The sequence below is a fragment of the Odontesthes bonariensis genome, chromosome 8 (assembly GCF_027942865.1).
Source record: "Odontesthes bonariensis isolate fOdoBon6 chromosome 8, fOdoBon6.hap1, whole genome shotgun sequence".
Lineage (NCBI taxonomy): Eukaryota > Metazoa > Chordata > Actinopteri > Atheriniformes > Atherinopsidae > Odontesthes > Odontesthes bonariensis.
In genome coordinates this window covers 21,688,849-21,705,946 of record NC_134513.1, presented here as the reverse complement: position 1 = coordinate 21,705,946, position 17,098 = coordinate 21,688,849, and the positions used below count along the sequence as shown (strand labels likewise).

At 43.3% G+C, this 17,098-nt stretch overlaps 1 protein-coding gene and 2 non-coding genes across 3 annotated transcripts in view; all 3 read right to left on the bottom strand.

Annotated features, from left to right (window-relative positions):
• Positions 1 to 17,098, bottom strand: part of LOC142385491 (NLR family CARD domain-containing protein 3-like) — a 250,038-nt gene that overhangs the window by 157,931 nt on the left and 75,009 nt on the right. The window lies entirely within an intron of this gene.
• On the bottom strand, positions 1,647 to 1,719 carry trnam-cau (transfer RNA methionine (anticodon CAU)). The gene has a single exon. It is a non-coding gene; the product is annotated as a tRNA-Met (tRNA).
• Positions 2,291 to 2,363, bottom strand: trnam-cau (transfer RNA methionine (anticodon CAU)). Its single transcript has one exon. It is a non-coding gene; the product is annotated as a tRNA-Met (tRNA).

Below are 17,098 nucleotides of genomic sequence, written 5' to 3'. Positions count from 1 at the left end.
GTTTTTTGTTTGTGTCTATATTACAGTATATGTGTGCTATGTATATTTTTCTTTTCCTTCTACAATACTATACTGTATGGAAGTTACGTACTTCACAGTATTTGTGTGAATAAAAATGGTTGGTATGAGTGTATTGTGTGTGCTTTGAGGCTACACTAACTGTGAAACTTTTTTCCTTCAGTTTTATACACTATTGTATTCTGTTAGGTAGTCCTATGCCATAGTGACAAAACATCTAAACAGTTTGACTTGTAGTGCTCACACAATGCCAAAAGGACAATGCATTTTGGGGGCACTGACTATTTGAATGAGAAAGAAACTTCATTTTGACACATGGCTGAACTGTTTAGGGGGAGATATGAGCTTTTGCTGGTGAACCATGGTGTTTTGCTGAACCATTCAGTTTAGTTTTGCAAAAAGTACTAAAGAGTGTTTAAAACGTTCGGTCTGTTTCAAGAAATGAGCCTAGGCAACTGAGAAAGATCTTTGCAATTTGGGTGGCACTGACTCTTTTCATGGGAAAGGAATCAGGTCTGAAGCATGGGTGAACAGTTTTGGGAGAGATATGTGCTTTTGCAGGTTAGCTATGGTGTTGTGCTGAACTATAAGAGTGTTATGCCAAATGATCTTAGAGTTTTGAGAATGTAATTTCTGTTTCAAGAAATGAGCCAAACCAATAGAGAAAAACTGTAATACGACGTTTGTTTGAATGGAAGGATATATAAGAAACAATATAACTTGATACTTACTGTAAGATTGTTTTTTTAAGTCGGCAGAGACAACGGCTCGATGAAAAATCCCTCTTCTGTAACGGCTAACTTTTATAATCCTCTAACATAACGAAAACAAAATCTTTAATTTGTTTTTTTGTTGGTTTTGTTGGAGGAGGGGGAGCGGGAGCGGGAGGGGAGGTTAACTCCAAGTTAGGGCTTCACCTTGAGTGGCCGAGTTCCATTGTGAGCTCGGGCGTTGCTAGGCTCGGTTCATTGTGAGTCGGTGCGACATTGGCTAAACCGTTCAATGTGAGAATGGAGAAGTGCGAAGCCTATTGGAGGTGAGATTTAGACTAACGTGAGCGAGGTAGCGCCAACGAGGCTTAAAAATCATAAACAAGCATGTATTGTCAGCCTAGGCTCACTTTCCCACACCCATTCATTGGTCCTGCAGAATTTGCTAAAGGTATGTGATAGCCACTTGCCCAGCTCACATGGATTGCATGGCAATCAAATAAGTGGATGGTAGGAAATAAGATATTCTAATCTGTAGCCCCCTGTGACACCTATGGGGGGCAAGAACGGCAAAACCGAAGAAAAATATGTCTGACATGACAAGTTTAAGTAGATAATAAAGGAAGCAGAAACTGAAAGGCGACAAATATCTGATTGCAAGGCATCTCTAAAAGAGCGATGGTTCCAATCCCCATAACTTGGGTTTGACACAAGGCGAGAAAGATCTGATTGCAATGCTTTTAAAAAAAAAGATGGTTCGAAACCCCATAACTTGTGTTTGACACCTTCCACACTTTGGAGTGACTGAGCTTCCGAGTGGGCTTTCTGCAGCTCCAACAGAGAGCAATCGGAGGCACCTGTGCCCAGCAAGTTTCCAGCTGTAACTGAGGTGAAGTGCTATAAACACATCAAAAGACCTGCCCCGTGTGAGGGTCGAACTCACGACCTTCAGATTATGAGACTGACGCGCTGCCTACTGCGCCAACGAGGCCTGCAAAACAGAAATATGCATGTATTGTCAGCCTAGGCGCACTTTCCCACACCCATTCATTGGTCCTGCAGACTTTGCTAAAATATGTGATGACATGGCTTGTTGAGCACGTAGCTACTTGTTCAAAAGACCTGTTGTCTGGACTAGAGGTTAAACAATCAACTCACAAGTTTCTTTATCTGGCTTTCATTCTCATTTTGAAAGTTTATGGAAAGTTGCAAAAGAGGTAGTTTCACGTGGGATAAACTTGACTGAATTGTCCCATGTCAGTCTATGTCAAGAGAAGGAGAGTCTGCAAAGGTGCTTTTGTCACACAGCGTATTCTATTATGTCAGCGTGATGAACTTCCTATCCTTTGTCATGGGTCTTGGCCAGGGTGCAACTTGCTTTTCTAAAAGAGAGATGGTTCGAATCCCCATAAGTTGCATTTGACATCTTCCACACTTTGGAGTGACTGAGCTTCCGAGTGGGCTTTCTGCAGACCCAACAGAGAATAATCGGAGCCACCTGTGCCGAGCAAGTTTCCAGCTGTAACTGAGGTGAAGTGCTATAAACACCACATCAAAACAACTGCCCCGTGTGAGGGTCGAACTCACGACCTTCAGATTATGAGACTGACGCGCTGCCTACTGCGCCAACGAGGCCTGCAAAACAGAAATATGCATGTATTGTCAGCCTAGGCTCACTTTCACACACCCATTCATTGGTCCTGCAGACTTTGCTAAAGGTATGTGATAGCCACTTGCCCAGCTCACATGGATTGCATGGCAATCAAATAAGTGGATGGTAGGAAATAAGATCTTCTAATCTGTAGCCCCCTGTGACACCTATGGGGGGCGAGAACGGCAAAACCGAAGAAAAATGTGTCTGACATGACAAGTTTAAGTAGATAATAAAGGAAGCAGAAACTGAAAGACGACAAATATCTGATTGCAAGGCATCTCTAACGCTAGTCGTCCATTGTTCCGTCACGTCAACTTAACTCGCCGGATTGGATGCCTAGTGTCACCGTGTTGCTACTACAGTGGGCGTGTATACGAAGTTGTAGATAGAACATACGATAGAACGGCTCCGGGGGAAAGTAAATAACTTGTGATTTTAATCAACCGAAGTTTCGGAGTTTCAGAGGGAAATTAATGTGTATAAATCGTCAGCAATGGAACATTATTTCATATTGCACCATGGATGTGGATCTGCGAGCGAGGACCACCTCCACCTCTGCCCATGAAAGAATTTGATGCACTGGATTGAACCTCTATTCCTTGATGGTCATTACTTTACTGCAAAAGTGGAGATGCTCACAATTGCCTGATGTTTTAGGTGTGTTTATTCGCCTACAATCGTTTTAGCACAGCCATTCTGGCCACTGCTGCTGTTCATTTTGCCCGCAATAGCAATGACATGAGCAATACCCGAAATGTTCAGGGGTGAATAAACAAAGGGAAAAAAAATACATGATCTACTGTCATTGGGTAACGCACTACGTCTGCCGTGGCAAATTTGCATAAACTTCGAGCGAGCCCAACTTTTTGACGTGCCGCAGGTCCCCAGCTCACTTTGTCAGAATCCCAGCATGCTTTGCGAGCACGGCGACAACGATCGGCCGGATTTCATTGAAAATTAACTGAATACGTTGGATACGGCTTGCGTTGACGGAACAATGGACGACTAGCGTAAAAGAGCCATGGTATTAACCAGTACATCTTTTGATTTGCTACCCAACCTACAACCTATAGCTCTCCGGTAGATTTGCTGGTGCACACACTCGCCCCTGGGTGGGCTCGAACCACCAACCTTTCAGTTAACTGCCGAACGTGCTGGCCGATTGCGCCACAGAGACTTGCTGTAACTGTCTGTGGGCGTGGTCTCGATCATTACCACCTCTCACCCCATCATCAGAGTGTGTGTTCGATTTCTTTATGTTTGTCATAAGGTTGATATCTGCTGAGTAGGTAACAAGTAAAGTAGCACACAACAAGTAGTCAATAACTTCCTGGTCTGACTTGTTAAAAAAAGAGGTTTGATGTCAAATCTTTTCCCAGGTTCCCTCATTAGGTCCCTCAGGCTTTTTGAAATTTTTTTGTTTTGTGTGTGACTTTCATAGCAATATGACAAAAAGGTTCTTTTTTAACTTTGCTTGTGCAATTTTGACAAAAGACATGGGAGCCTCCAGGTTGAGTCATGCATTACACTGCAGCTTAAAGGGGCACTAGGTAGCATTTTCACCTAAAATTATAGCCTTCAGGAGTTTAACAAAGGCTAAACAAGTCAATAGTAAGTGAATGAAGCCTGTCTCGCTCCCAACAGGGGTCTGTATGCTGAAAATCCCATATGTAACTTCGGCAGGAGCGACCCGCTTCTGAAGTGTCGTGATGCGCGAGAAGAGTCGTTTGTGTTTACGGCACTTAGCTAGGTACTGTATGCTAGCTGTTGTAGCTATGTGTTCGCTTGCGTTGAAGAGCCAACACCAAGCGTTTCATATTCTGCCTTTCACAGACTGAATATGAAACGTTCGATGTTGGCACTTCCCATCTTTGTGAAATTTCTCCAAGCGTGATCTTGTTCATCTACCATAGTGATCTGCGTTTTAGATCGTGAAGAGACAGGTGATGATGGTGCTCTAATTCCTCCTGAGTTCGAGACGTACCCTAGCTTCAGAAATACACGGACTGACCTGATTAGAATAAGAATAGCGTTTTGATCCGAACAAGAATTGTTATCTACAAATGAAAATTGATTCATTTGTGATTGTTATCGGAATAGTGTAGAGCTAGTCTGCGTTTATTGCGGCGTGTATGTTGGTAGTGCCTGCGCGCATCTGTCTAAGATGTAACTTTTGTAAGTGTCTGCTAATACAAAGGAATCACTCCACGAATACACCATGATGAGGGAAGAATCCCATTCAAGATCAGCAACAGTCCATCCACACATCCATACATCCATTATGTGCCGCTTGTCCGGGGATCGGGTCGTGGGGACAGCAGCCTGAGCAGAGAAACCCAGACGTCCCTGTCCCCGCGGCCACTTCCTCCAGCAACAGGATTATAGCATATTATCTTGAGTTCTCTCTTCAGAAAATCTCTGATTATAGTATCTTACGTGGGCAGTCTACACTTGTGAATCAGATGACCTAACTGTACTGACTAAATAACACAACGGCAGCATTCGCCACGATGTTTACTTAGTGGGTGTGTACAGGTGGGGATTTTTACGACAGTGTAGAATTTCAGTTTGACCAGTAGAGATCGCTATACTGCCGCTAAACTACCTTGTATCCCTTTAAAGGGGAACTCCGGGGCATTTGAAGCGCAATCCCATTGCCAGAGGTTGTCAAATACTGATAGTAGGACACAGACAGGTGCAAATCTGCGCTCCCTGTGCGGATATTGCGCTGTTTGCGCAGCCTGTCATGCGAGGCTAATACGTGGTGGCTAAGGGGTAAGCGCTAACCCTTCCATGTAAAACAACAACTTGCTCACTGCAGAAACGTCACACCACTTAATAAACGATCCGACAATAAAGTCACAAGCCTTACCATCAAAACCATATGCATGGTTCTCACATTACTGGCATGGGGACGTTACAAAACAACTTTATAAACAGCATGTCACTTACCTGTTGTTTGGATGCTCGCGCATGTGAAAGCCCAAAAGAGTCAATGGATGATACTCCCAAATACACAGTAATTATCTTCTCTAGAAAAACTGCGTTCAAGTATTTAAAACATTACAACAACACATGCCCAGTAATATTGTTGTCACCCTTGGAGAAATATTTTGCCAAGGAGCGTGTATAATGCGTAAGGAAAGATTTTTTTATATTTATATTAATTATATATACATTTATAAATTCGTTCATATTTATATACATTTTATTTACCCAAAATTTCCCCCATGCCAGATCGCCAAATGCTCCAAGTCCGCGGACAAAAACATTTTGTCCGACAATAGACCATGAAATTTCTCTTTTTCCGTATCATTCGTGGATGCTCATGTCATTTAATGACAAATAGCATTTGTCTTTGCTGCTCAAAATGTTATTAAGCACCATGTTACACATCAAAGTATCAGAAAAACTTGATCATTCTTTTAGTTTTTAAAAGCCACAATGGTCCTAGAGCTGCTGGAAAGAGTTAAGCAAGCCCTTCTCTAAAGAGAAGTAGTAAATCTGCTGGCTGTAAAGTGTTATTTCAAATCAAGTGGTGCGCATAGGATGACTCGTTACAGACCAACGTCCTATTGAATTTGTCACAGGGCTAGATTAAATTGACATTCTAGTCATGTCATTGGAAAACAACATTATAAATGTCTTTGGTTTACGCTACTAACAGTGCCAAAACCTGGTTCCCTCATTCCCTGACCGGGAATCGAACCCCTGCTGCGGCAGTGAGAGCGCCTAATCCTAGCCACCAGACCATCAGGGACCCGAAAGCAGTGCACACTGTACAGGTTGCAAGACTGTGGTAAACTCATTCCTAACTGGCAAATTAATTGGCATAGTGCATTGTACTGAAGTTGTGAACATTTTAGCCTTAGATGAAAGCAATTGTGCGCATCTGGAGAATGAATCCAAGCAAGCACAAGTTTCACGCTTTAGACTTCTCTCTTATTTCAGGCAGAAATAGAAAGATTCCTGAGTAAGAGTGAGTGTGTCATAGCCCTGCAAGAAAAACAGTTGATAGATGACTAAATAAGGATCTGTCTGGGCATTGGTGGTATAGTGGAGAGAATAGCTACTTGCCAAGCAGTTGACCTGGGTTTGATTCCCAGCCAATGCATACTCTGCTCCTTGTATAATTAGCTTTCAAATGTACCTTGCTACCTCTGTTCAGACAATGGCTGGCTTGTAGGGAAAACACAGTCTAAAGCTAATGCACTCTAGCAACTCTTCAACCAAGGAAGCATTTCTTGCAATGACTCTTCAGTTAAAGTGATGGTCTGTTTTCTCATGTGCATTCTAAGTTCCTCCTCTACAAAGCAAGTGGGGAAGATTAGATTCCACAGTGTCGTACGACACAAAAAACGGGCCTCCCTCAAACTCAATCCAAGACGGACGGACGGATGGACGGCCAGCACCTGCCAGATCACCAAATGCTCCAAGTCCGCGGACAAAAACATTTTGTCCGACAATAGACCATGAAATTTCTCTTTTTCCGTATCATTCGTGGATGCCCATGTCATTTAATGACAAATGGCATTTCTCTTTGCTGCTCAAGATGTTATTAAGCACCGTGTTACACATCAAAGTATCAGAAAAACTTGATCATTCTTTTAGTTTTTAAAAGCCACAATGGTCCTAGAGCTGCTGGAAAGAGTTAAGCGAGCCCTTCTCTAAAGAGAAGTAGTAAATCTGCTGGCTGTAAAGTGTTATTTCAAATCAAGTGGTGCGCATAGGATGACTCGTTACAAACCAACGTCCTATTGAATTTGTGACAGGGCTAGATTAAATTGACATTCTAGTCATGTCATTGGAAAACACAGCAGAAATGTCTTTGGTTTACGCTACTAACAGTGCCAAAAACCTGTTCCCTCATTCCCTGACCGGGAATCGAACCCCCGCCGCGGCGGTGAGAGTACCAAATCCTAGCCACTAGACCATCAGGGACCTGAAAGCAGTGCACACGGTACAGGTTGCAAGACTGCGGTAAACTCATTCCTAACTGGCAAATTAATTGGCATAGTGCATTGTACTGAAGTTGTGAACATTTTAGCCTTAGATGAAAGCAATTGTGCGCATCTGGAGAATGAATCCAAGCAAGCACAAGTTTCACGCTTTAGACTTCTCTCTTATTTCAGGGAGAAATAGAAAGATTCCTGAGTAAGAGTGAGTGTGTCATAGCCCTGCAAGAAAAACAGTTGATAGATGACTAAATAAGGGTCTGTCAGGGCATTGGTGGTATAGTGGAGAGAATAGCTGCTTGCCATTGACCGGCCAGCCATGTGTAGGTGTAGAACTGTGACAGCCAATTAAATTACTGCATTTTTTTCAGTCCTGCATATAATTAATGTCATTATGTCGTTCATAACCCTGCAGGTTCGAATCCCGTCAGGAGCACTCTAAAATAAAGAAAATAATGGAGGAAGGTGTTGGAAAATCACTGTTTTTTTGCAACTGCCACTTACAGGGTTGTACCCACTGTCATATTCATGTTATGAGGGTCAAGAACCCTTTTGGGCTTCATTTATTGAGACGGTGCTTGATTTATTTTTTCGTTTGTTCATTCCTATCTATACTTGTTTTTTCCCTTTTACAAAACCACTTGGCTCGTAGGAGTATCAACATGAAGGAGACCACACACAGTTGTGCAAATGAACCAGTACATGTTTGTTTAAAGAATAAAAGACAAATCAGTAATGTGACAGTGTACTGTGTATCACTAATGCAAAGATGTGGTGCAAGCAGCAACGCAGGGAGCACAGAGCTGGCCAGGGGTCCGTTTCACGTAGCAGGTTCCACCAACTCTGAGTCTATTGCTGATCTCTGAGTTGATCTACTCTGAGAAAAAAAAACTCTGAGTTTTCGGTTCCACAAACGCTGATTTGAGTGAGGTTAATCAACTCTGAGTAAGTTCACCTTGAGTTTAGCGCGTGCACCACAACTTTAAAAAGCCAGCATCAATGGAGCCCCGATTTGACGAGTCACCTTGGCAACGGGGAAGAGGAGGGGCTACGTTTTTCACCAACCTCGAATTGGAAATCTTAATGCGCTCATACGGCGAGTTTCAATACGTTTTTAGAAATAAGTGCAACACCGCTGCAGCAGCAAAAGTGTAAGTTTAAATGTAGTCCTTTGCAATCACAATAATATTACAGGGAAACTGCTTGAATGGTAGCCCATTCATTTATTTCATTTAGGTGCAATCCCGCGGGGGAGAAGCGCTCTTGGCAGCAGTTTAAGATGAAATATAAAAACATTGTTCAAACAGGTGAGACCTCGGCATGGAGGCACCTCATTCTGATCATGTTTTACACTGTAAAATAAATATTAAGTGGCTATTTGACTGTGCAGTTATTTTATTCCCAACATAATGCTGTTTTCACACACATAAACTATGTCTTCTCATCTACACCATCCATTCATCCATTATCTATACCGCTGAATCCGTCAGTCGGGTCGCGGGGGGGCTGAAGCCTATCCCAGCAGTCAATGGGCAAGAGGCGGGGTACACCCAGGACAGGCCGCCAGTCCATCACAGGGCCACATAGAGACAAACGAGACAAACAACCATGCACACTCACAGTCACTCCTAAGGACAATTTAGAGTCATCATCTATATCATGTTCGGTTAAATAATTAAGCCTATTTAAACTAACACAGATTTCTACTGAGCCAACAGAAAGAAGGCAGATGCCCATAAAACGGGTGGTGGCCACCACCTCTAACGGGAGGGCAGTGGCTGAGGGAGTCCACCCCCAAGACACGAGTGCCTTTATAAAATATAATAGGCCTATATATGTCTTTTTTAAGCCTATTCATACAAATATTTATTTGTCTTTTATGTCTTTTCTTTCTTTTGTCCCAACACATTCTGATGGTGCCGCTCAAAGAGATAATTGTCTTTAAATGCAAAAATCTGTGCGCGGTCTGATAACCATCTCCGACAAATATTTATTTCTCTGCGCAAAGCTGCACCTTCATCCACGGGATCGTTGTCAAAAGGACATGTTGGTGAAAAAAGTCGCCTCCTACTGTGCCTAATGGACTTCTAGAAGTAGAAGAACTCGCTCTGCTGACTGAATGAATGAGGAAATCAAATGGCGTGTGTGGCTGAAAGAGGGCGGAGACAGAAAGAAACTCAAGGTTTCTTGAATAAAACCTGGTCCCGACCAGGTTAGGTTCAGAGAGTCTGTTAACAGACCGAGAGGTTAAGTTACCTCTCTTTGTGAAACAGGCTAGAGTTACCCCTCTTTCTCGGGGTTGAGTTACCTCCCTTTGTGAAACGGAAAACTCAGGGTTTCCCTCATTTCAGGGTTAACCTACTCAGAGTTTCACTAAACCTGCTACGTGAAACGGACCCCAGGTCACACCTCCTCCTGTAGGTTTAAAAATGAACACACAACAAACACAGGGAGAACAAAGCTGGACAGGTTATACCTCAACCTGTCAGTTTAGAAATAGACAGTGTTATATTTTTCCATTCTACCTTTATCTTAAAGCTTTCTATGCTTTTGCTGAAAATCCTGTGTATTCTTTTATGAATGAGAGTCTGGGAGTGTGACATCCATTTCTGGCATCTAATAAGCTAATTTACCTAATAATATATTAGTGTCTTACAGTAAATATAGCATACAGAGCTCTGTGTTTGATCATCTTGCCTTCACCAACAAAAAGGCTGTCAATTTGGAGGATGAGAACTGTACTACTCTTCCACAAAACAGGTGTTTATACTAACACAGTTTTCATATCTAATCAAAAGTCATTGTGCGTGCGCTCGTCCAGGCCCTCTATCTTGTCCTTGACTCTCCATAGCTCCCCCTCGCCTCGGCTTTGGTTCTCATATCAGCCACCTACAGAAAACATAAACTCACATATACCCACACACATAAAAAAGAAAAAGAGACAAAGAGCATATACAACATGCATCCTTCCAGTGATCTGAGACAGCGACACACTTTAACACTGACATTCAAGTTTGTACAATCAGGGTCATATTAACAACACACAGGGTCATATTAACAAGTCCTTCCCACCATCCACCTGTAGATATACAGTATGTATCTATTATTCCTATGATCCCAAGACTGTGTTTCCTTTACCTAAAGGAAATAGTTACATCATTTGAATGAACACAGGGAACACAGAGCTGGACAGGTCACACTCCTACCTGTAGGTTTAGAAATGGACAGACAATAAACAACTCAGGGAACACAGAGCTGGACAGGTCACACTCCTACCTGTAGGTTTAGAAATGGACAGACAATAAACAACACAGGGAACACAGAGCTGGACAGGTCACACTCCTACCTGTAGGTTTAGAAATGGACAGACAATAAACAACTCAGGGAACACAGAGCTGGACAGGTCACACTCCTACCTGTAGGTTTAGAAATGGACAGACAATAAACAACACAGGGAACACAGAGCTGGACAGGTCACACTCCTACCTGTAGGTTTAGAAATGGACAGACAATAAACAACTCAGGGAACACAGAGCTGGACAGGTCACACTCCTACCTGTAGGTTTAGAAATGGACAGACAATAAACAACACAGGGAACACAGAGCTGGCCAGGTCACACTCCTACCTGTAGGTTTAGAAATGGACAGGCAATAAACAACACAGGGAACACAGAGCTGGACAGGTCACACTCCTACCTGTAGGTTTAGAAATGGACAGACAATAAACAACACAGGGAACACAGAGCTGGCCAGGTCACACTCCTACCTGTAGGTTTAGAAATGGACAGACAATAAACAACACAGGGAACACAGAGCTGGACAGGTCACACTCCTACCTGTAGGTTTAGAAATGGACAGACAATAAACAACACAGGGAGCACAGAGCTGGACAGGTCACACATCCACCTGTAGGTTTAGAAATGGACAGACAATAAACAACTCAGGGAACACAGAGCTGGACAGGTCACACATCCACCTGTAGGTTTAGAAATGGACAGACAATAATCAACACAGGGAACACAGAGCTGGACAGGTCACACTCCTACCTGTAGGTTTAGAAATGGACAGACAATAAACAACACAGGGAACACAGAGCTGGACAGGTCACACTCCTACCTGTAGGTTTAGAAATGGACAGACAATAAACAACACAGGGAACACAGAGCTGGACAGGTCACACTCCTACCTGTAGGTTTAGAAATGGACAGACAATAAACAACACAGGGAACACAGAGCTGGCCAGGTCACACTCCTACCTGTAGGTTTAGAAATGGACAGACAATAAACAACACAGGGAGCACAGAGCTGGCCAGGTCACACTCCTACCTGTAGGTTTAGAAATGGACAGACAATAAACAACACAGGGAGCACAGAGCTGGACAGGTCACACTCCTACCTGTATGTTTAGAAATGGACAGACAATAAACAACACAGGGAACACAGAGCTGGACAGGTCACACTCCTACCTGTAGGTTTAGAAATGGACAGACAATAAACAACACAGGGAACACAGAGCTGGACAGGTCACACTCCTACCTGTAGGTTTAGAAATGGACAGACAATAAACAACACAGGGAACACAGAGCTGGCCAGGTCACACTCCTACCTGTAGGTTTAGAAATGGACAGACAATAAACAACACAGGGAACACAGAGCTGGCCAGGTCACACATCCACCTGTAGGTTTAGAAATGGACAGACAATAAACAACTCAGGGAGCACAGAGCTGGACAGGTCACACTCCTACCTGTAGGTTTAGAAATGGACAGACAATAAACAACACAGGGAGCACAGAGCTGGACAGGTCACACTCCCACCTGTAGGTTTAGAAATGGACAGACAATAAACAACTCAGGGAACACAGAGCTGGACAGGTCACACTCCTACCTGTAGGTTTAGAAATGGACAGACAATAAACAACTCAGGGAACACAGAGCTGGACAGGTCACACTCCTACCTGTAGGTTTAGAAATGGACAGACAATAAACAACACAGGGAGCACAGAGCTGGACAGGTCACACTCCCACCTGTAGGTTTAGAAATGGACAGACAATAAACAACACAGGGAGAACAAAGCTGGACAGGTCACACTCCTACCTGTAGGTTTAGAAATGGACAGACAATAAACAACACAGGGAGAACAAAGCTGGACAGGTCACACTCCTACCTGTAGGTTTAGAAATGGACAGACAATAAACAACACAGGGAACACAGAGCTGGACAGGTCACACTCCTACCTGTAGGTTTAGAAATGGACAGACAATAAACAACTCAGGGAACACAGAGCTGGACAGGTCACACATCCACCTGTAGGTTTAGAAATGGACAGATAACCAACAACACAGGGAACACAGAGCTGGGAGTAGGTTTAGAAAGAGAGAGAAAACAAACAAACATAGCCCTTGTAACGTCACCGTGGGAATATATGACCAAGGACGATCCACACAACAATAACAACAAACGATGTCCGCCTTTTATACACTACTTTTACGACTAATATTTACAGCTAAAGGCAGACAAAATATGCTCATGTATACCAAAGCTACGGCAAGGTCAAAGTACCACATGTATTAAAATCATCATCTACTGCACATAAATTGTCAATTCAATCCAGTTGTTTTAAAGCAGCCAAAGACACAGCTAGTGATGCGTTGAACTTTCAGATAGCCTCTACATTACAGTCGTCTTTGATATAATAGTTTGACACACAACACGCCGAATGGAGACGGTACTTGCATGTACCGGACAGCTTTGTAAAGTTATACCATCATAAAACACACATTTTGACTTGTTGACGTTATTTACTTACCTCAGTAATTAATCAGATGATGAATGATGATGAACGGTGCTAGTGGCAGCAGCAGCCTGGCGACCCGGTTAACTATGGCCGTTTCTCAACTAATACTTTGTAATAAGAGATGTATAACAGACATACAACACATACATATATAACATTTGTAGAAATGAAATACTGTTATGACTAGCAATACCGTGTAACAAATTGGTCTGGTCTGCCTCTTTCTGGCTAGCAACTGCCATACTCTATTCTGATTGGCTAACCAAACGAGTCTACCTGTAAATGCGCCAAAATATCCCCCAGAGGCCAAAGAGTGCAATGCATCCGTGGTGTAAGAACTTCCATTGAAAATGAATGGGAAAAGTTAAGAGAGTTAATCTTAACGCTCGATGATGTTGTTTTCATGAATCAGGCGTTTCTGAGTGATGAAGAGGTCTCACTCTGAGTTATTTTCGCGATCCGAGGAACGGAAGCTTGTTGGAACCAGGTGGAACCGTCAATATAAAGACATCCTTCTACAAATACACGATCTTTGCTGCAAGACGGTGCCTTACGAGGGTCAAAAGTCACTCATTGAAAAGAGATATGGCGAAGAGGAGGAAAGAATGACATGAAATAATGTAAAATTTAAAATATTTATGAATATAAAAAGACAGTTATTCAAAGATTATGAAATAAAAAGAAAATTGAAAAGAAAATAATAAAATGTAATATATTGAAATAAAATTTCTGAAAATAAAAGACAACCTGATGCAGGGATAAAACAAAGAAATAAAAATCATGACGAGAAAAAGGAATAAAATGAAAACAAATCAAAGGGAAATAAACAGAAATGTATTAAATTGAAGACGATCTGACAACAAAATATTAAAATGCATCAACTTAAAAATAATCAAATAGTCAGCACACACGCCCATGATGCACAGCTGTGGGTATTTAAAGCAAAAACTATTTAATTAGTATACTATGACAAAATGAATAAGAAATAAAAACAGAAAACAAACTCTTTGCCACTATCCTGGTGAACTTATTTCATGTTAAATCCTGCCAACTTCTTTAGGTTTCTGCTCCATCACATCTGTGGACCTCTGCTCTGATCCATGCAGTCGAGTTTTTACCTGGTCCACCATCACAGACTCACTGCAGCAGCCCAAGACTTAAGGCGGTAGCATGGTTGCCGCGTCTGTCACGGCGGTGGTGGACCGTGACGTCAAAATGACGTTTCAGGCCTGGCGCTTGCCTTGAAAAGACGGCGCAGCGCGCTGTCGCGCACCAGTCGATTTTTGTAACTTGGCGGCGCCGAGCACAACGAACCGGATGGACCGATGTGAGACCAGGCTCAGTGAGGAGGTGCGTTTGTACAGGCAGCTGTACGAAACTGCAGGGAAACAGCACAGGGAGCACGTAAACTCCCAAAACTGATGCACAGAGATTGGCAGAACTTTGGGGAAAGAGGGAGAGTTCTGTAAGAATGTGTGGAAGCAGCTACGGGACAGATACGTGATGGCAAAGAAGAGGGCAGAGACTCTGTTGATGCCGGGGGCTTCAAACCTTCACCTCTATTAACTGAATTAAAAAATTAAAATGATCCGAAAACTGCAGCAGTATCATTAATTACAGTATTCTTGCTCTTGACAGTGGCATTGTTTTCTTCTCCACTTTCGTGGTTGTAGAGTAGAGGTAACTTTCACGCAGCAGCGCCACCTCTGTGACGGAGAAAATTGCAACTACTGGCGCGCAACGACTTGCGCCACTATATAGGGTCCTATGGCGGGCACGAACTCATGACGTCATCAACACCGCTCGCGCGAGCAGACGCGGCAACCATGCTAGAGCCTTTACGGGGACCTCATCAGACCAAAAAATACAAAGACCATCAAAGACAGCACTTCAAATGTGACGTGAGCTGAGAAACGTTCAGGTAACATTGTTGAACTACTGACACCTAGTGGTCAGAGCTGGAGATAGCAGTCATCTCACTGGAACTCCAAACTGCATCTGTATACATTGTGTAATACGAGCGTTCTGCTGGGAAGAAGTCAGAAATGCTTCTTCCTGCAGTAATAACACCATTTCTGTTCATCCAGCTTTGCTTCCAGATACTAATAGAAACAGTTTTTAATATTTTTTTCTCACAGATTCTTGTTATTGTGGCACATTACAACTTTCAGAGGAAATGAATTCTGAACTCTGGCTTTTAAAGTTTGAAGTTTGGACCAGAAGAGGCTCTCTCTGTCCGCAGCGAGTGCGTTGTAGCCATTTCATGTTGGGAATTATTCCTGCTCTTGGTGATCCTGCTGATGTTTAGACAGAGCAGATGCTGAGACGAACACTGCAGCACACCGGTAACAGTGGAACAGTTCATATTCAGGGTGGGAGGGCTTATGAGCAGCGGACCGACTGGTGTCGCGGCCGAGCTGCTCCTCAGTGTGAACACGCTCATGAAGCGTGCGCTGACCTGCTGATGGGAAGCTTTTCTCACAGTGTCCACAGCTGAAGGATTTCTGTCTGCGCTGGACTGTTTGGTGTCTTCTGAGGTCCGCTGCAGTGGTGAATGATGTCCCACCCTGCTGACAGCAGTCCTGTTCACCACTGGGACGGTGCACACAGGGCTCAGAACTGGGTCCATCTGAGCCGCTCTGCTTCTGAAGCTACAAAGACACAAAGACAGGGAAGGTCAGGGTTTCCTGCTGCTTTTTACAATGAACACACCGGCTCTGAACTCAACCAATACCACCAAAGAAGAAGATAGAAATCTACCAATGTTGTAGGAAACTGAAAGCTAGGAGTTTTATTTCAGTCTAATATCTGGAGGTTAAAACTAGAAGTTGGGAGCATTCAGTTAGAAAACAGATCACAGTTTGATGCCTGATGAAGTCAAATTCCTTACTAGCACAAAGAACAAATACTTTCCACAATTTTTCTGAGGAAATGTCCTGATTTCTGCACTTGGGCTGTGTTTACTTTACTGATTTAGCTAAATGAAAACAAACTGTGGTGCTTCTGCTCTGTTAGTGCCAGTAATCTGGCATCGAAATCCTAAACCAAACCAAACGAGCAAACAGAGACCGCTTGAAGAGGTGTTTTAGTCGAGATCGAGATATGAAAGCAGCACGGTCCAAAGACGTCCAGGAATTGAGATACATCTCTAGGATGCGGTGGGATGCATCATCAGTGATCTTCCTGGGGTCACAGTTAGCTCCGACATGATCACCCACTTGGTGGCGTCTGAGTGAATAAGCAAGTCTGTCTGTCTAGTCTTGTCTGGGTGATGTGTTCAGGGACCTTTAACTGTTTTCCAAGGTCCACTTTCAGCTGCCAATCTGAGGCTGTGGACAGCCAACATGCATTTGTTTGCGGGCAGGATGGGGGCTTCTCTCCAGTCCTAAGAAAGGGGATGGGATTCTTCCTAGGGCGGTGTCTGCTTGAGAGAATGGCTAAGGTGACTGCTTCTGCAACTGCCTTCAACACCTGGGCCATTTGTTTATGGGCAGGAATGGGGCAAACATACAGAACAGATTCTTGATTTTAGACGTCAGTCAGTTCTAAACCTAGGAGCTGTGTTGCTCATTAGAGGTCAGCATAGGCATCAGAACCACATATTATCTTGATTTGTGTCTGTACAGTTGCTGGATGTGGTCACTGAGTCCATTTGAAGTGCCATCAACATTCATCACACCAGATAACATTCATTAGAACAGGAGAACATCCCAGCTCCTGGCAGAATACTCAAGCAGATGCAGGTGGACCTGGGGAAGCAGCTCAGATTTACTAAAGACATCAGAAAAGTCTTAGACTGGACGTTATGCTTTTTGCGAAAACATCGAAACAGGTGGTCCTGGAGGATGGGGTTTAACTTGAAAGACCCAAAACCCTGTATGACCCAAGGTACTATCACTGATGATGTATACAAGAGTATCAACAGATGCACGTTACAACCATGATAACCTTTGTTCGCCAGGGAA